General features: G+C 48.5%; 1 long non-coding RNA gene across 1 annotated transcript; it reads right to left on the bottom strand.

Annotated features, from left to right (window-relative positions):
* Nucleotides 1-598: 598 nt before the first annotated feature.
* On the bottom strand, nucleotides 599-5277 carry LOC103099386 (uncharacterized). The gene is made up of 3 exons (XR_459621.3): nucleotides 5001-5277; nucleotides 3989-4606; nucleotides 599-3134 (listed from the first exon to the last, which is right to left on the bottom strand). It is a non-coding gene; the product is annotated as an uncharacterized LOC103099386 (long non-coding RNA).
* Nucleotides 5278-11759: the final 6482 nt, after the last annotated feature.

The raw sequence follows: 11759 nt of genomic DNA on the forward strand, positions 1-11759 counted from the left end.
GACCATGACTTAAAGTTTATAAACTACTTATCAATGTCTCATTTTATCTTCAGAACAACTCTGGGAGGTAAGTGCTACCCTCTTTTACAGCAGAGGACACATGGGCAAGCAGAAGTAAGGTGACTTTCCCAGAAACACAGATAATAAGTGTTTGAAATTGGATTTGAACTCATATCCTCCTGACCCCACACACAGTGCTCTATCCATTATATCACCTAGCCATTTGGGGACAATGTGATGTGGATGTGTTGGATCAAGTGTCATAGGAATAAGGTAGTAGGAAATGGAAGGTAGAAAATGGGGTTTGATCAGTGATGACTAGGAGTTCATAATCATTTGAATATTAATTGCTTTTCTGATTTTAGGATTACTGAGCTGTAAGGAGTAAAGAAGAAAAGAAAGAAATAGCCTATGCTATAAATGATTCCATATAGGAAGAAATAAGGCATGGGACAAAACTAAATCCAAATTAAAAAAAAATATTAAGAGAAGTAACAATGGGAACTAAATAATTATTAATAACTAAAATTAATTTAATATTTTTAAATTTAGAAAGCACTTTATATGTGCTATTATTATAAAGGATAATTTTAGCATTGTGACTTAAACTCTATTAATTATTGGTCCCCATGGATATCCCAAATGACAAAAAAAATTTACCCAAGTCAGTCTGGAAATTTATGGTGATTTAATTAATATAGTGGAAATTTAAGAAGAAGGGAGAAGGAAAAGGGTGTAGGATTTCTCCTGCCTGGCTTGTGCCAGGAGGGAAGATTAGAGGCTCTAGAAGGTAAGGTTTTGGAGAGAAAAAGAGGAAGGAATCAGCCTGAACCTGAATTAGCTCAAGGGCAAACTCACCACCAAAACCCAGACAAATAGCTGCCACCACGCCAAGATGTTGGAATGCTTAGCCTGCTGCCAGCCAGAGACGCCTCTCTGGGAAAAGAGGGTGACGAGAGGAAGTGACGTGCCTTATATAGACAGTTTTATGTCACTTTTCTGCATATCATCTATACCAATCGTAGCTTAGCTTGACTTAGGAGAGCCCAGAGGTCTGTCTGCTGTTTCTGCACATCTGTTGCAGGCCATTTTCTCAGATACTTAATCCTTGAGTATGGTGCAGACATTCCTGACCTTGTTAAACTAAGTAGGGTGGAGAAATGTAGAGTTTCCAAGACTTGATTCTGTTAAACCAAGTATCTCCATTGTTACTAATCAGGAAATAACTAAATCAGACCTTCTAAAGTACGGTCTGATTAGGGTGGAGTAGTTTTAAAATTCACATCATGCTAGCATTGTCATGTGGTAATATTATCCCCATTTTACAGGTGAGAAAATGTGAGTTTGAGAGAGGTAGAAGAAAGGATTGGCAAAGGAAGAATAACAATATCAGATTAGCGTGTGTCTGTACATATTGCAAGTAAATATTTAAACTAAAATATATGTGAATTTAAAAGATAAATATAACAGTAATAGACTTCCATACCCTACAAAAAGAATATGCATAAGCAGAGTATAAATATGAAACAAATATCAATTTATGGAATACAAGAAAAGAAATAAGCAATGCTGGGAGCCATCAGGCCATGATGTCTTGACAAAGTCACTCATGGTAGCCAAGAGGTCATAGTGTGGCTCTTTGGCAAAATGGAATTGCCCACTCAGCCCCCTCTATATGACTTCTCTCATCTTCATCCCTCACTAATCGAATTGATATTATTCTTGTTCTCTCCCTAACCTTAGAAGGAATAATATGAGAGCAAAATACTTACACTCTACTTCTCCAAAACATCACCAAAAGATCAGACTCTCATATCTACTGTGTTTGGATGGATTGTAAGCTCAATATGGTCAAGGATCATTGTGTGACAGCTAATTATTTTTTAAACAAAAAGTGATTTAAGGCTGCATCAAGAGAAGTATAGCTTCTATGAAGAGGTAGTGAGAGCCTCTGCTGTGTTCAGACTGGGTCAGACCATGTTTTATTTTTTTGGTTTCAATTATGGCCAAAGAAAGAACACTCAGTTAGAAGAGGTCTCAGAAAAAGGAGATCTTAATGGTGAAGGGCCTTTCTATCATGCCCCATGAGGATTTTTTGAAGGATCTGTATCCAGGGAACACTAATGATCCCTGTGCTATGAGGTTTGCATTTGTGGCAAAATTCCTTCAGGCTTATTTTACTTATCATTTCTAAATATGCCTTTGTTTGGAAGTAAGTAAAGCAGTACGTTGGTGGGGGCTCACAAGCTATGATCCTTAAGTAGATTTGGACACAGAAAAGTTTTGAACTAGGGATGAGTTTTGAGGAAATCTCAGTTGGAGAAGATTTGCCCCAGCTGTTAACAGTGTTATTCCAGAACCTAACAGAATGCTAGGTTAAACACAGCAGGTACTTCCTGACTGTTTGCTGAATTAAACTGAGTTAAAATCCTGGTGATTTCCATCTGGACAATATACTAGAAATGGGACATTTAGCTCAGAAAAACAAACTCCAGGTAATTGACAATGGTTGTTCAAAATACACAGTTCCCATAACAACCTAAAAGGACCCCAAGAAGATGAAGGCAACAAAGACCACCAAGAGGGCACAGCTACAGAAACCCAGAGAACCTACTGAGGAGAATCTTGGCCCCATGGAGATAGGACCAGCCTGGCAGTTAGGAGAACCTGGGCTAATGTCCCTGTCTCATTCACATCAGCTGTGACCCATGCAAGCCATAGAACCTCTCATGGCCAGAGACAGCTTTCTATGACTATGTGGATGAAATGACTGAGTTGGACCAGAAACAAATAGCCATACCCAGTGAGAAATGCTCTCTGTGCTATTGAATCACACACAATACCGTCCTTTAATGACAGCCAGGAAGCCCAGCAGCAAAACCATCCTCCTGCCTGTGCCTGGTGACATGACAGTCCCCAATGGGCCTGACTTCCAAGAAGAGACGGGCTGCTTTCTGCAGAGATGTGAAGGCAATGTTCTAATTGTTTGTTTGTTTAGGGCAACTTTCCAGCAAAGCTTCTTAGTTTCAATGCCTCTGTCCATGTTTGAGTCTGCAAATGGGTTAGTTTAAATCCTTCCAAATCTGCAGGTGTTCAGCCCTTTCCCTGGAGCAGGTGGTTGGACTCTCTTAATCCTGCATTGGCAAAGAGAGAGGAAAAAAAGAGAGGGGGAAGGAGAGGGGGGGGAAGAGAGAGAGGAAAGATGAGAGAGGAGAAAAGAGAGAAGAGAGAGAGAGAGAGAGAGAGAGAGAGAGAGAGAGAGAGAGAGAGAGAGAGAGAGAGAGAGAGAGAGAGAGAGAGGAGAGGAGAGAGAAAAGAGGGAGGAGAAAAAGGAGAGAGAGAAGAAGAGAGAAAGGGAAGATGAGAGAGAAGAAAGAGGAAAGAAAAGAGAGGAGAGAGAGGAGAAAAAGGAAAGAGAGAGGAGAGGAGAGAAATGGAAGATGAGAGAGGAGAGAAAAGAGAGGAGAGAGAGGAGAGGAGAGAAAGGAAAGATGAGAGAAGAAAGAGGAAAGAAAAGAGAGGAGAGGAGAGAGAGGAGAAAAAGGAAAGAGAGAGGAGAGGAGAGAAATGGAAGATGAGAGAGGAGAGAAAAGAGAGGAGAGAGAAGAGAAAGGAGAGAGAGGAGAGGAGAGAAAGGGAAGATGAGAGAGGAGAAGAGAGGAGAGAGAGAGGAGAGAGAGAATAGAGAGAGAGGAGAAAAAGGAGAGAGAGGAGAGGAGAGAGAGAAGAGAGGATAAAAGAAGGATGAGAGAGTAGAAGAGAGATGAGAGAGAAGAGAGAGTTCATTTTTTCCTCAGTCATTTCACTCTTAAAAAAAAAAAACAAACCTTGAGGCTCAGTATGATTCTATGAACCTACATGTTAAATTCTGACGTGGTACAAAACAATATTAATTTACAATTCTACTATATTCTCATCAAAACTTAAGTTATTAAAAGGTACTCCCTTATTTTTATCAAACCCCTAATTTAATCCTTTCAGAACCTACCAATGGAGCCATCCATATGCTACCAAAACATAATTGTTTCATGAACTGGAAGAGAGGGCTCTCTATCACTGTGGTATCCAGTCCAAGAATGCCTGGCCATGCGCCTGAGGAAGGGTAGCAGTAGTTGGGGTCAGAGCTGAATAAGAAAGAAGAGAATTACATTCAGAACAATCCCACAGCCCTACTGTTTCTGCCTCCATTAGTTCTTTTGCTAGTAAAGGGCTTTCATTGGGTGCCTTTTGTTTTCACTGGTAGCCCTCTCAGGTTATAACCATCCCTGTCCCCACCACCAACAGTCACAAACCTCCAATATAACAACAACAACAACCACAACAACAAATAACTGTTAAGGAAAGCCAGGGGACACAGTCCCCATGTATTCAACAACCAGAATTTTAGTCCTCCGCCTCTTCCAAATGGGAAGGGGCACGTTTCATCATCTCTTCTCTGGGACCAAGACCGGTCATGGTGACTCCTCAGAGTCTAAGGCCTTTTGTTGGTATTTTTGTGGTCACCCTGTTTGTCATTCTTACCACTCCACTTCCTGCATCCAACATCAATTCGTACAAGTCTTTCTATGCCTTTTTCTTCCATTGAATTGCTTCCTGGTTGCTATTGCTGAACACACAACAATAATACATTATATTTAAATCTGAAAAATGATCATCCACTTTGTTTTCAGCTACTTTAAATTTAAGACTATTGCTCTGAATGTGTTAGGATACAAGGGGACTTTCTGCCTCTGGACTCTTTGGGGGGTAGGCCCAGTGGGAGGAAACAATGAATTACAGAGCAGGAACAGTTGTTCATGACCACGTCACATAATTCCAACTAGCCTCCCAGGAAAGTCTGTCATTTACTAAAGGGTCCTCAAACAGTAGGCCAATGAGGGGCCATGCAGACCCGGATCTAGGCCTCTGGTCCGGCCTCCTGGCCAAAGACCTGGCCATTCGGGCTTCTGGGCAGGCACTGCCCTGGATCCCTTTGGGGATCGTGACTTGGGGTCACTCACCCTGATAGGATGGAGAAAGGTCCTTCCCGCTGAGAAGAGGCGCCATCAGTTTGGTGTAAAGGAAATTGGACTGGACTGGTGGGAGTCTGAAGTGCCTGGGAGGATGAGAGGTCGGCCAGTGGCTCCGGAATTTCCCATCTCTGGTCATTGGTAATCAGGATCTTTTGTGATATCTGAGCCTTCCCTTCCTCATCTGAAAAAATGGGAATCATACTACTAGCACTGCCTGTCTGAAAGGGTTTTGGGGCGTGTGTGTGTGTGCGCGTGTGTGTGCGTGTGTGTGAGGAGGCAGCTCCATGGCTCCCTGAATAAAGCCTGGCAAGGCCCAAGTTTAAATCCTGCCTCAGACACTTCCTGGCTGTGTCATCCTGGACAAGTCACTGAAGCTGTGTTTGCCTTAAGCTGCTTGAGAAGGACGTGGCTCTTTGCCAAGAAAGCCCATCAACAGTGTGGGCCTCGGGGTTCCAAAGAGACGGACTAGGTGTGTCGCTGTGTGCGCAATGTTGTCACGTGGCATTGGGGGCAGGGCGGGAAGGACCTCGGACGTCTCTTGCTCTCCTTTAGGGAGCTCGCGCACTTGGGGGGGGGGCGGGGCTTCCAGGCCTGGGAGAGCTCCAGGTTCTCTCTCACAGACTTGGGTGAGCTGGATGTTGCCTTAGCAGCCGAGCTCAGCCCTGCTGCCCGAAAGGCCGCCGGTTGTCTCCTCGGCAGCCTCGATCGTCCGCTGCCTCCAACACTCGGCCCAGCCTCCCCCTCCTCCAGCAGGTCGTCCCTGGCACCCCGCAGAGGTCCACGGCACATCGGTACCCGCCTGGGGCTTTCTTGGCAGAGATCCTGGACCGGTTTCCATTTCCTTGTCAAGCGCATTAAGGCAGACAGAAGTTTGCGGCTGGTCCAGGAGGACACAGCCAGGACGCGTCTGAGGCCGGATCCGAACCCGGATTGAGCTGGTCCTCCCGACTGCAGGCCCAGCGCTCCATCCACTGAGCCACCCAGATGCCTCCCAACAGGTTTTCTTTGGAGGTGAGGCAGGCCAAGCCGCGCCTCATCTTTTCCTGAATAAGCCAGAGGGGCTGCCGTCCTCCTTCCCCATCTTGTCTGCACCACGTGGTGCGTATGGGGCGTGGCTGCGGTAAATGAGGAACTTCCGGAAGTCCTGACCGTCTTGGGCAGGCTCATTGCTGAGCACCAGACCTGCGCCTGGCGAGCCCCTGGAAAGGAGAGCGGATGGACTCATCAAGTCCAACCTGGCGCATGGAAGGAGTCGGCCCGTAGCAGCGGCCCTTCGCCATGTTCAAGGCAGCCCATCCCTCCCTTGGGGAGCTCAGCTCGGTTCATCAGTGACTTCCAGTCGTGTCTGATTCTTCATGTCGCCATTTAGAGTTTTCTTGGCAGATACTGACGTGCTTTCTCGTTTCTTTCTCCAACTCGTTTTTAACAGATGAGGAAACTGAGGCAAATGGGGATGAGTGACTTACCCAGAGAGACGTGCTGGCTCGAAGTGTTTGAGCCCAGATTTGAGCTCAGGAAGATGAACCTTTCTGACTCCAAGCCTGGCAGTCCATCCTACGTACATCCGGCTGCCCTGGACTTGTTTGGAAGCCTTGTTGTAGCTTACAAGGGAAAGGGCGAGCAGGTACGAGCAGGTACGGCAGGCTCTGCTACTCTTACACTTCCTTGCTGTCCCCGTTGTCCAGGCCTCTCGAGACCTTCTCCCTGCCTTGTTCTCGCCTAACTCCAAACGTGCAGCCCAGGTCTCTTCTCGTCCCTTGTTCTCTGAAGTGCCTGGGAGGGGGCCCGGATCGTCCCAGCACGGGCTCTCCGAGGCAGCCCCGGCCCCATCTCATTGTTGAATTCTCTTGTTCTGGGGCCAAATCCTCCCAGGGCCCAAATGCTGAGGTTGCAGGACTGGGGCCCGTAGAGGTGCCAGCATGTGCTGCGGAGGAGGAACCTCCATCATCCACATGGGTCTACACTGGCTTCCTGATTACCATGGCTATAGCTACCCTAAGCTGGCCACAGCACGGAGACCTTCATCCAGCATGGCCTAAGCCAACCCAGGCTCACCCTGCTGTCTGCCTGGAGAGAGGGGAAATAATCCCTGCCAGCCCCCACTCCGCCCAACCAGCCAAGCACCCCAGGATCTGCTCAGGTCAGCTCAGAGAGGCTCCGATTGATGCTGCGGAGGGTGGCCTAGGTCTGCGTGCCTGGCAGGGGTCGGGTGAGGAAGAAACACATCAGGGATAATTTGGAGAAGATGGAGAGCACAGAAGCTCAGGAATCCCCCTCCTGATAGGAGGACCTATCGAGATAGGTCCATGTTCTTCAGTAATGAGCTAACTGAGAGTGCATGATCTGCTGAGTAGGACTGTACTGGGGCCCTGAAGGTGGAGCAGGATTGGCTAGACTTGAAATAAGAGGGATTGCAGCCACCATGTCCCCAACAGCAAGGCAGCTCTGCCAAAGGGCCTCCTCCTCCATGATGAGTATGGGGAAAAGGTTCCTTATCAGGGGGTTCTTCCTTGGCTTTATTTGAAAGGAGAAGATAAGATGTTAGTTAGTCAGGGAGGAAAGATGGAAGACATCCAGAAGCTGGTGAGCAAGACCCAAATCCACCCAATGGAGGCAGGAGGAGAAGCATCAGTACGGGGGGAGCAAGCAGCAATGTCGTATCTAAGGTCTAAGTTTGCAGCCTCCTGGAAGAAAAGCACTTGTTTCTGAGGGAAGGGCTCACTGCATGCAAAGGAGAAGCAGATCCATTGTCTACACCTCTTAGAGCGTGAATTCTGGCGCCAACCTGGACAAAACAGGAAGCCCTTCCCCTCCAAGAGGGCAGAGTCAGGCTGGGCCAAAATAGTCAAAACACTACAACCACCTTCTCTTGAATCCTCGTGGAGGCGTCCTTGGACCCCTTGTACAAGAACTTCTCCTTTAGGCCACTGGCTCTGAATCCATCTGTCAGGGCAGTCGCCTCTATGGAAGTCTGGCCTGATGCCCAGTTCCTCAGAAGCCACAGCTTCTGAAGACCCCAGAAAGACCATCCTTGCCATCAAAGTCCTTGGCATTGGCAAATGGTTCCATGTCTGGAAAGTATGTGGTTGCCTCAAGATGAAAGACCCTCAAAAGGATGCATCACTGTCATTCCTGCTGCTCAATCTTTAGACTCTATGGATCTCTAGGCTTGATGTCAGTCCTGAAGCTGAACAGCTCATGTAGCTGCCTCCCTTTAACAGATTTGGAGAACAGGGACTATTTTGTTTTTATTTTTTAATCATTATCTTAGTGTTTGGCATGTAGAAAGTCCATGAATGCCTTTTCATTCCTTCATTCACTTATTGATCCATTCTTTCCTCCTTATCTCTCTCCTTCCTTCCTTCCTTCCTTCCTTCCTTCCTTCCTTCCTTCCTTCCTTCCTTCCTTCCTTCCTTCTTTCCTTCCTTCCTTCCTTCTTCCTTCCTTCCTTTCCTCCTTCCCTCCTTCCCTCCCTCCCTCCTTCCCTCTTTCCTCCCTCTCTCCTTCCCTCCCTCCTTCCTTCCTTCTTCCCTCCCTCCTTCCTTCCTTCCTTCTTTCCTCCCTCCCTCCTTCCCGCCTTCCTTCCTTCTTTCCTTCCTTCCTTCCTTCCTTCCTTCCTTCCTTCCTTCCTTCCTTCCTTCCTCCCTTCCTCCCTTCCTCCCTTCTTCCCTTCCCTCTCTCCCTCCCTCCCTTCCTCCTCCCTCCCTTCCTAAATATATACATTGAGAAATGGTAGAATTTAAATGCTCAAAGCAGAGAGGAGGGGTACCATGGAAGGGGTTGGGATCTGATTGCATCATCTGATCACAGACAGAGTTGGCAGAAACAGTTGATCTTGCTTTGACTAGACCTGCTTTAATTCCCCAAATCACCATAAAGAGCTTCCAAGTTTCCTTCTGCCAAGGTCAGAACTTCATCCTTTCTCCACAGTTGGCTTTCTTGGCATCTTGCACTTACCTTTGAAGTCAGGCAGATTTCCTTGTATCAACTAATAGAGAACTTTTCATTGACATGCATTTGCTTCTCTAACAGCTATGATGGCAACCTATAAAATTGGGGGTTGAAGGAGAGGAGGGGGGTCCTGTGTGGCCCTAATCCGCAAGCCTCTTCTGCACAGGAAGGTGTTTGTGTAAAACCCAGAACAGGCTAGGAGATCCATGGCCATGGGGGGCTTTGCCCCTGGAAGCTTTGGTCTAATTGGCCCCTTGGATATGCAGGATCACCATTGGCTTCTTGTTCCAGCAGAACATGAACCTTCTACCATCCCAGTCCTCTAGGGAATGGAATGGGTCTAGGCTGTCCAGGCGCAATGGGCTGGGTTGAAGCAAGAGATCAGTCCTGCAAAATACAGTGATTTGCTTTCCCACCTCCTCACTCATGCCATTCACCTCTCCCTGAAATCCAATTTCAACCCTTTGATTTTTCATTTGACAGCTAAGGTATTCTTGAAGCTCAAATGCTTCCCCCTCCCTGAAGTATGCCTGGGCTCCCTCAGCGGGAAGAGTTCTTTCCTGCATCAGCTTTGCTCATGACTTGTCTTAAACCACATCATCGTCGTCCTGTTGATGGGTGCTGCAGTAATTTGTGGGTCTGCTTGTCTCCCCTCCTTGGGGTGGTGGGGGTGGGGGGGGGGGAGAAAGTTCTAGCTCCTTGGTTTTATCACTCCCTTGATATCTAAGAAAGTCCATTTCACAGAGTTAAAAAATGTTTCTTGAAGCTGAATTCCAATTTCAATTCCTTCTACAACACATCTCTCCAAGAAAATTTGCCGTGCCCTGCCCTGCCAGAGTGTTTGCCTTTAAATGAAAATGATTTTCATTCGTTCTCTAGCCTTGGAAGAAATGATTCTTCCCTCATTTTACCATTTCCTGGGGTGAATGGGGTGAATGAGGTGAATGGGGTGTTTAGGGAGGGGTAGTATCTCTGGTATGGAGGGCTTGTCGGGCCCTCCTAGGGCAGCTCTCCAGCCTCGGACCCTCACCTGACACCCAGCTCTCACTGGTGGCTCCCAGTAGCTGCTAGCATGTGGCAGTGGCCACACCCCAGGCAACGGCTTCGACAGGCCGGCCAAACCTTGTGAGGGTAGCCATCGGGTCGTCATCGACCCCTGGTGAACCAGGGCTTTGCTCACCCAGCATGTGAAGACTGCTTCGGCCGAACAGACGTAAGAAACCAACAAGAAGGTTCAACGGCTGAGAGGGCGACACAGCAAGGCACTGTGGAGTGCTCAGGGCGTGTTGGGGCACAAAGGACAACACGGCCACCCAATGCAGCTGAGGAAGTCTCCAGGTGTAACGACTTCGTGCCCCTGGACCCAGGCTTCCAACGCCGAGAGAGTGGGACTGTCTCTGTGCACCGACTTTTCCACTTAAATCTTCATGCACAGGTGTCTTTGTGTACACTCATCTACATCACAGATGAAAGTGCACAAAGACAATCGTCATCCTCGGTGACCGAGAGACTGCTACTAGTATCTGAGTCTCCAAATTGGACAGAAGGCGGTTCCCAACTACAAGCAAAGCCAGGGCCATGAACTCTCTGAAGACCACAAGGGCAGCAGGGCGCCATGATGGCTGAGGGCCACCTGCCCGATGTCCTTCCCAGGTTCCACGAACACACAGTTTGGTGAAAGCACATTGCAGAGGGCACCGTCCTGGCTGGAGGACAGATGACCACAAGGCATAGGACTGGGGGGGGGGGGCCGGGTTTTCCTACATTCTCATTGTTTCATTAGGACGGTGGTCCATGGGGTGAGCTTCCTGCTGCCTTTAGCCGAGTGTTGTCCGTGATTAGGACCAAGGAACAGGGTCTGGCTGAAGAGCCCCTAAAGACTGCTTCAGAAAACTTCCTCCTTCCACAAGAATTCTTCCTTTTCAAATTCCTTCCTCCCATAGTCTTCTCTTATATTTTTGAGCCTTTTGTCTTAAAATTAATACTAAACATTGATTCCAAGGCAGAAGAGCAGTAAGAGCTGGCAATCTGGGTGGAGACCTGCCCAGGGTCACACAGCTAGGAAGTGGCTGAGGCCAAATTTGAACGCAGGACCTCCTTCCTACAGGTCTGGCTCTAGCCAGGGATCAGCCTGGCTGCCCTTGCCAAACACAGCAGCTCTCTTCATTCGCATTTTACACAAGATGAAGCCAAGTCCTGGCTAGATAAAGCTCTGATGGGGAAAGACATGGCGCTAAATACCAGTTAGGCCTGGAGAGCCTGGAGGGCAGGGGCTCGGGGCAATGACTGAGCTTACCAAAGACTTAGTGACCCAACAGTGCTACCAGACGGCGGAGCCCCGACAAGAGCCCCCCCATCCCCCATGTCTCCCCATGCTGCTCGCCTCTCCACACTTGGGGATAGCTTGAGGGGGGGGCAGCCCTAGAGACCCGGAAGGCCAGGATGTTAAGGCATGCAGGCCTCCGGTGCCTCAGTTTCTTTAGGTGGGGAGGAGAGGTGGCCCGTCCCCCCGGCGGCCCCTGTAGCTCAGCCCTGTGGAAGGTTCCTTCCCCTCCTCCCAAGGCAGGGAGCTGGGGGGAGTGTTGGACCCACGCGTGTGTCCCCGAAGTTTCCCAGTCCCACGGAGCTAATGCCTTCAGCTTCGCAAACACGTGCACACGCAGGCACGCCCACGCGGGCACACACACGCGGGACACGCATGCCCAGAGCGCTCGCATGTTAGCTGACGCCCTATCAGTTGCCAGGGGGCGACCACAGAAAGAGGAGGAACAGGCCGTCCTTGCGCTAGCCAAGATG

This window comes from Monodelphis domestica, chromosome 1, assembly GCF_027887165.1.
Source record: "Monodelphis domestica isolate mMonDom1 chromosome 1, mMonDom1.pri, whole genome shotgun sequence".
NCBI lineage: Eukaryota > Metazoa > Chordata > Mammalia > Didelphimorphia > Didelphidae > Monodelphis > Monodelphis domestica.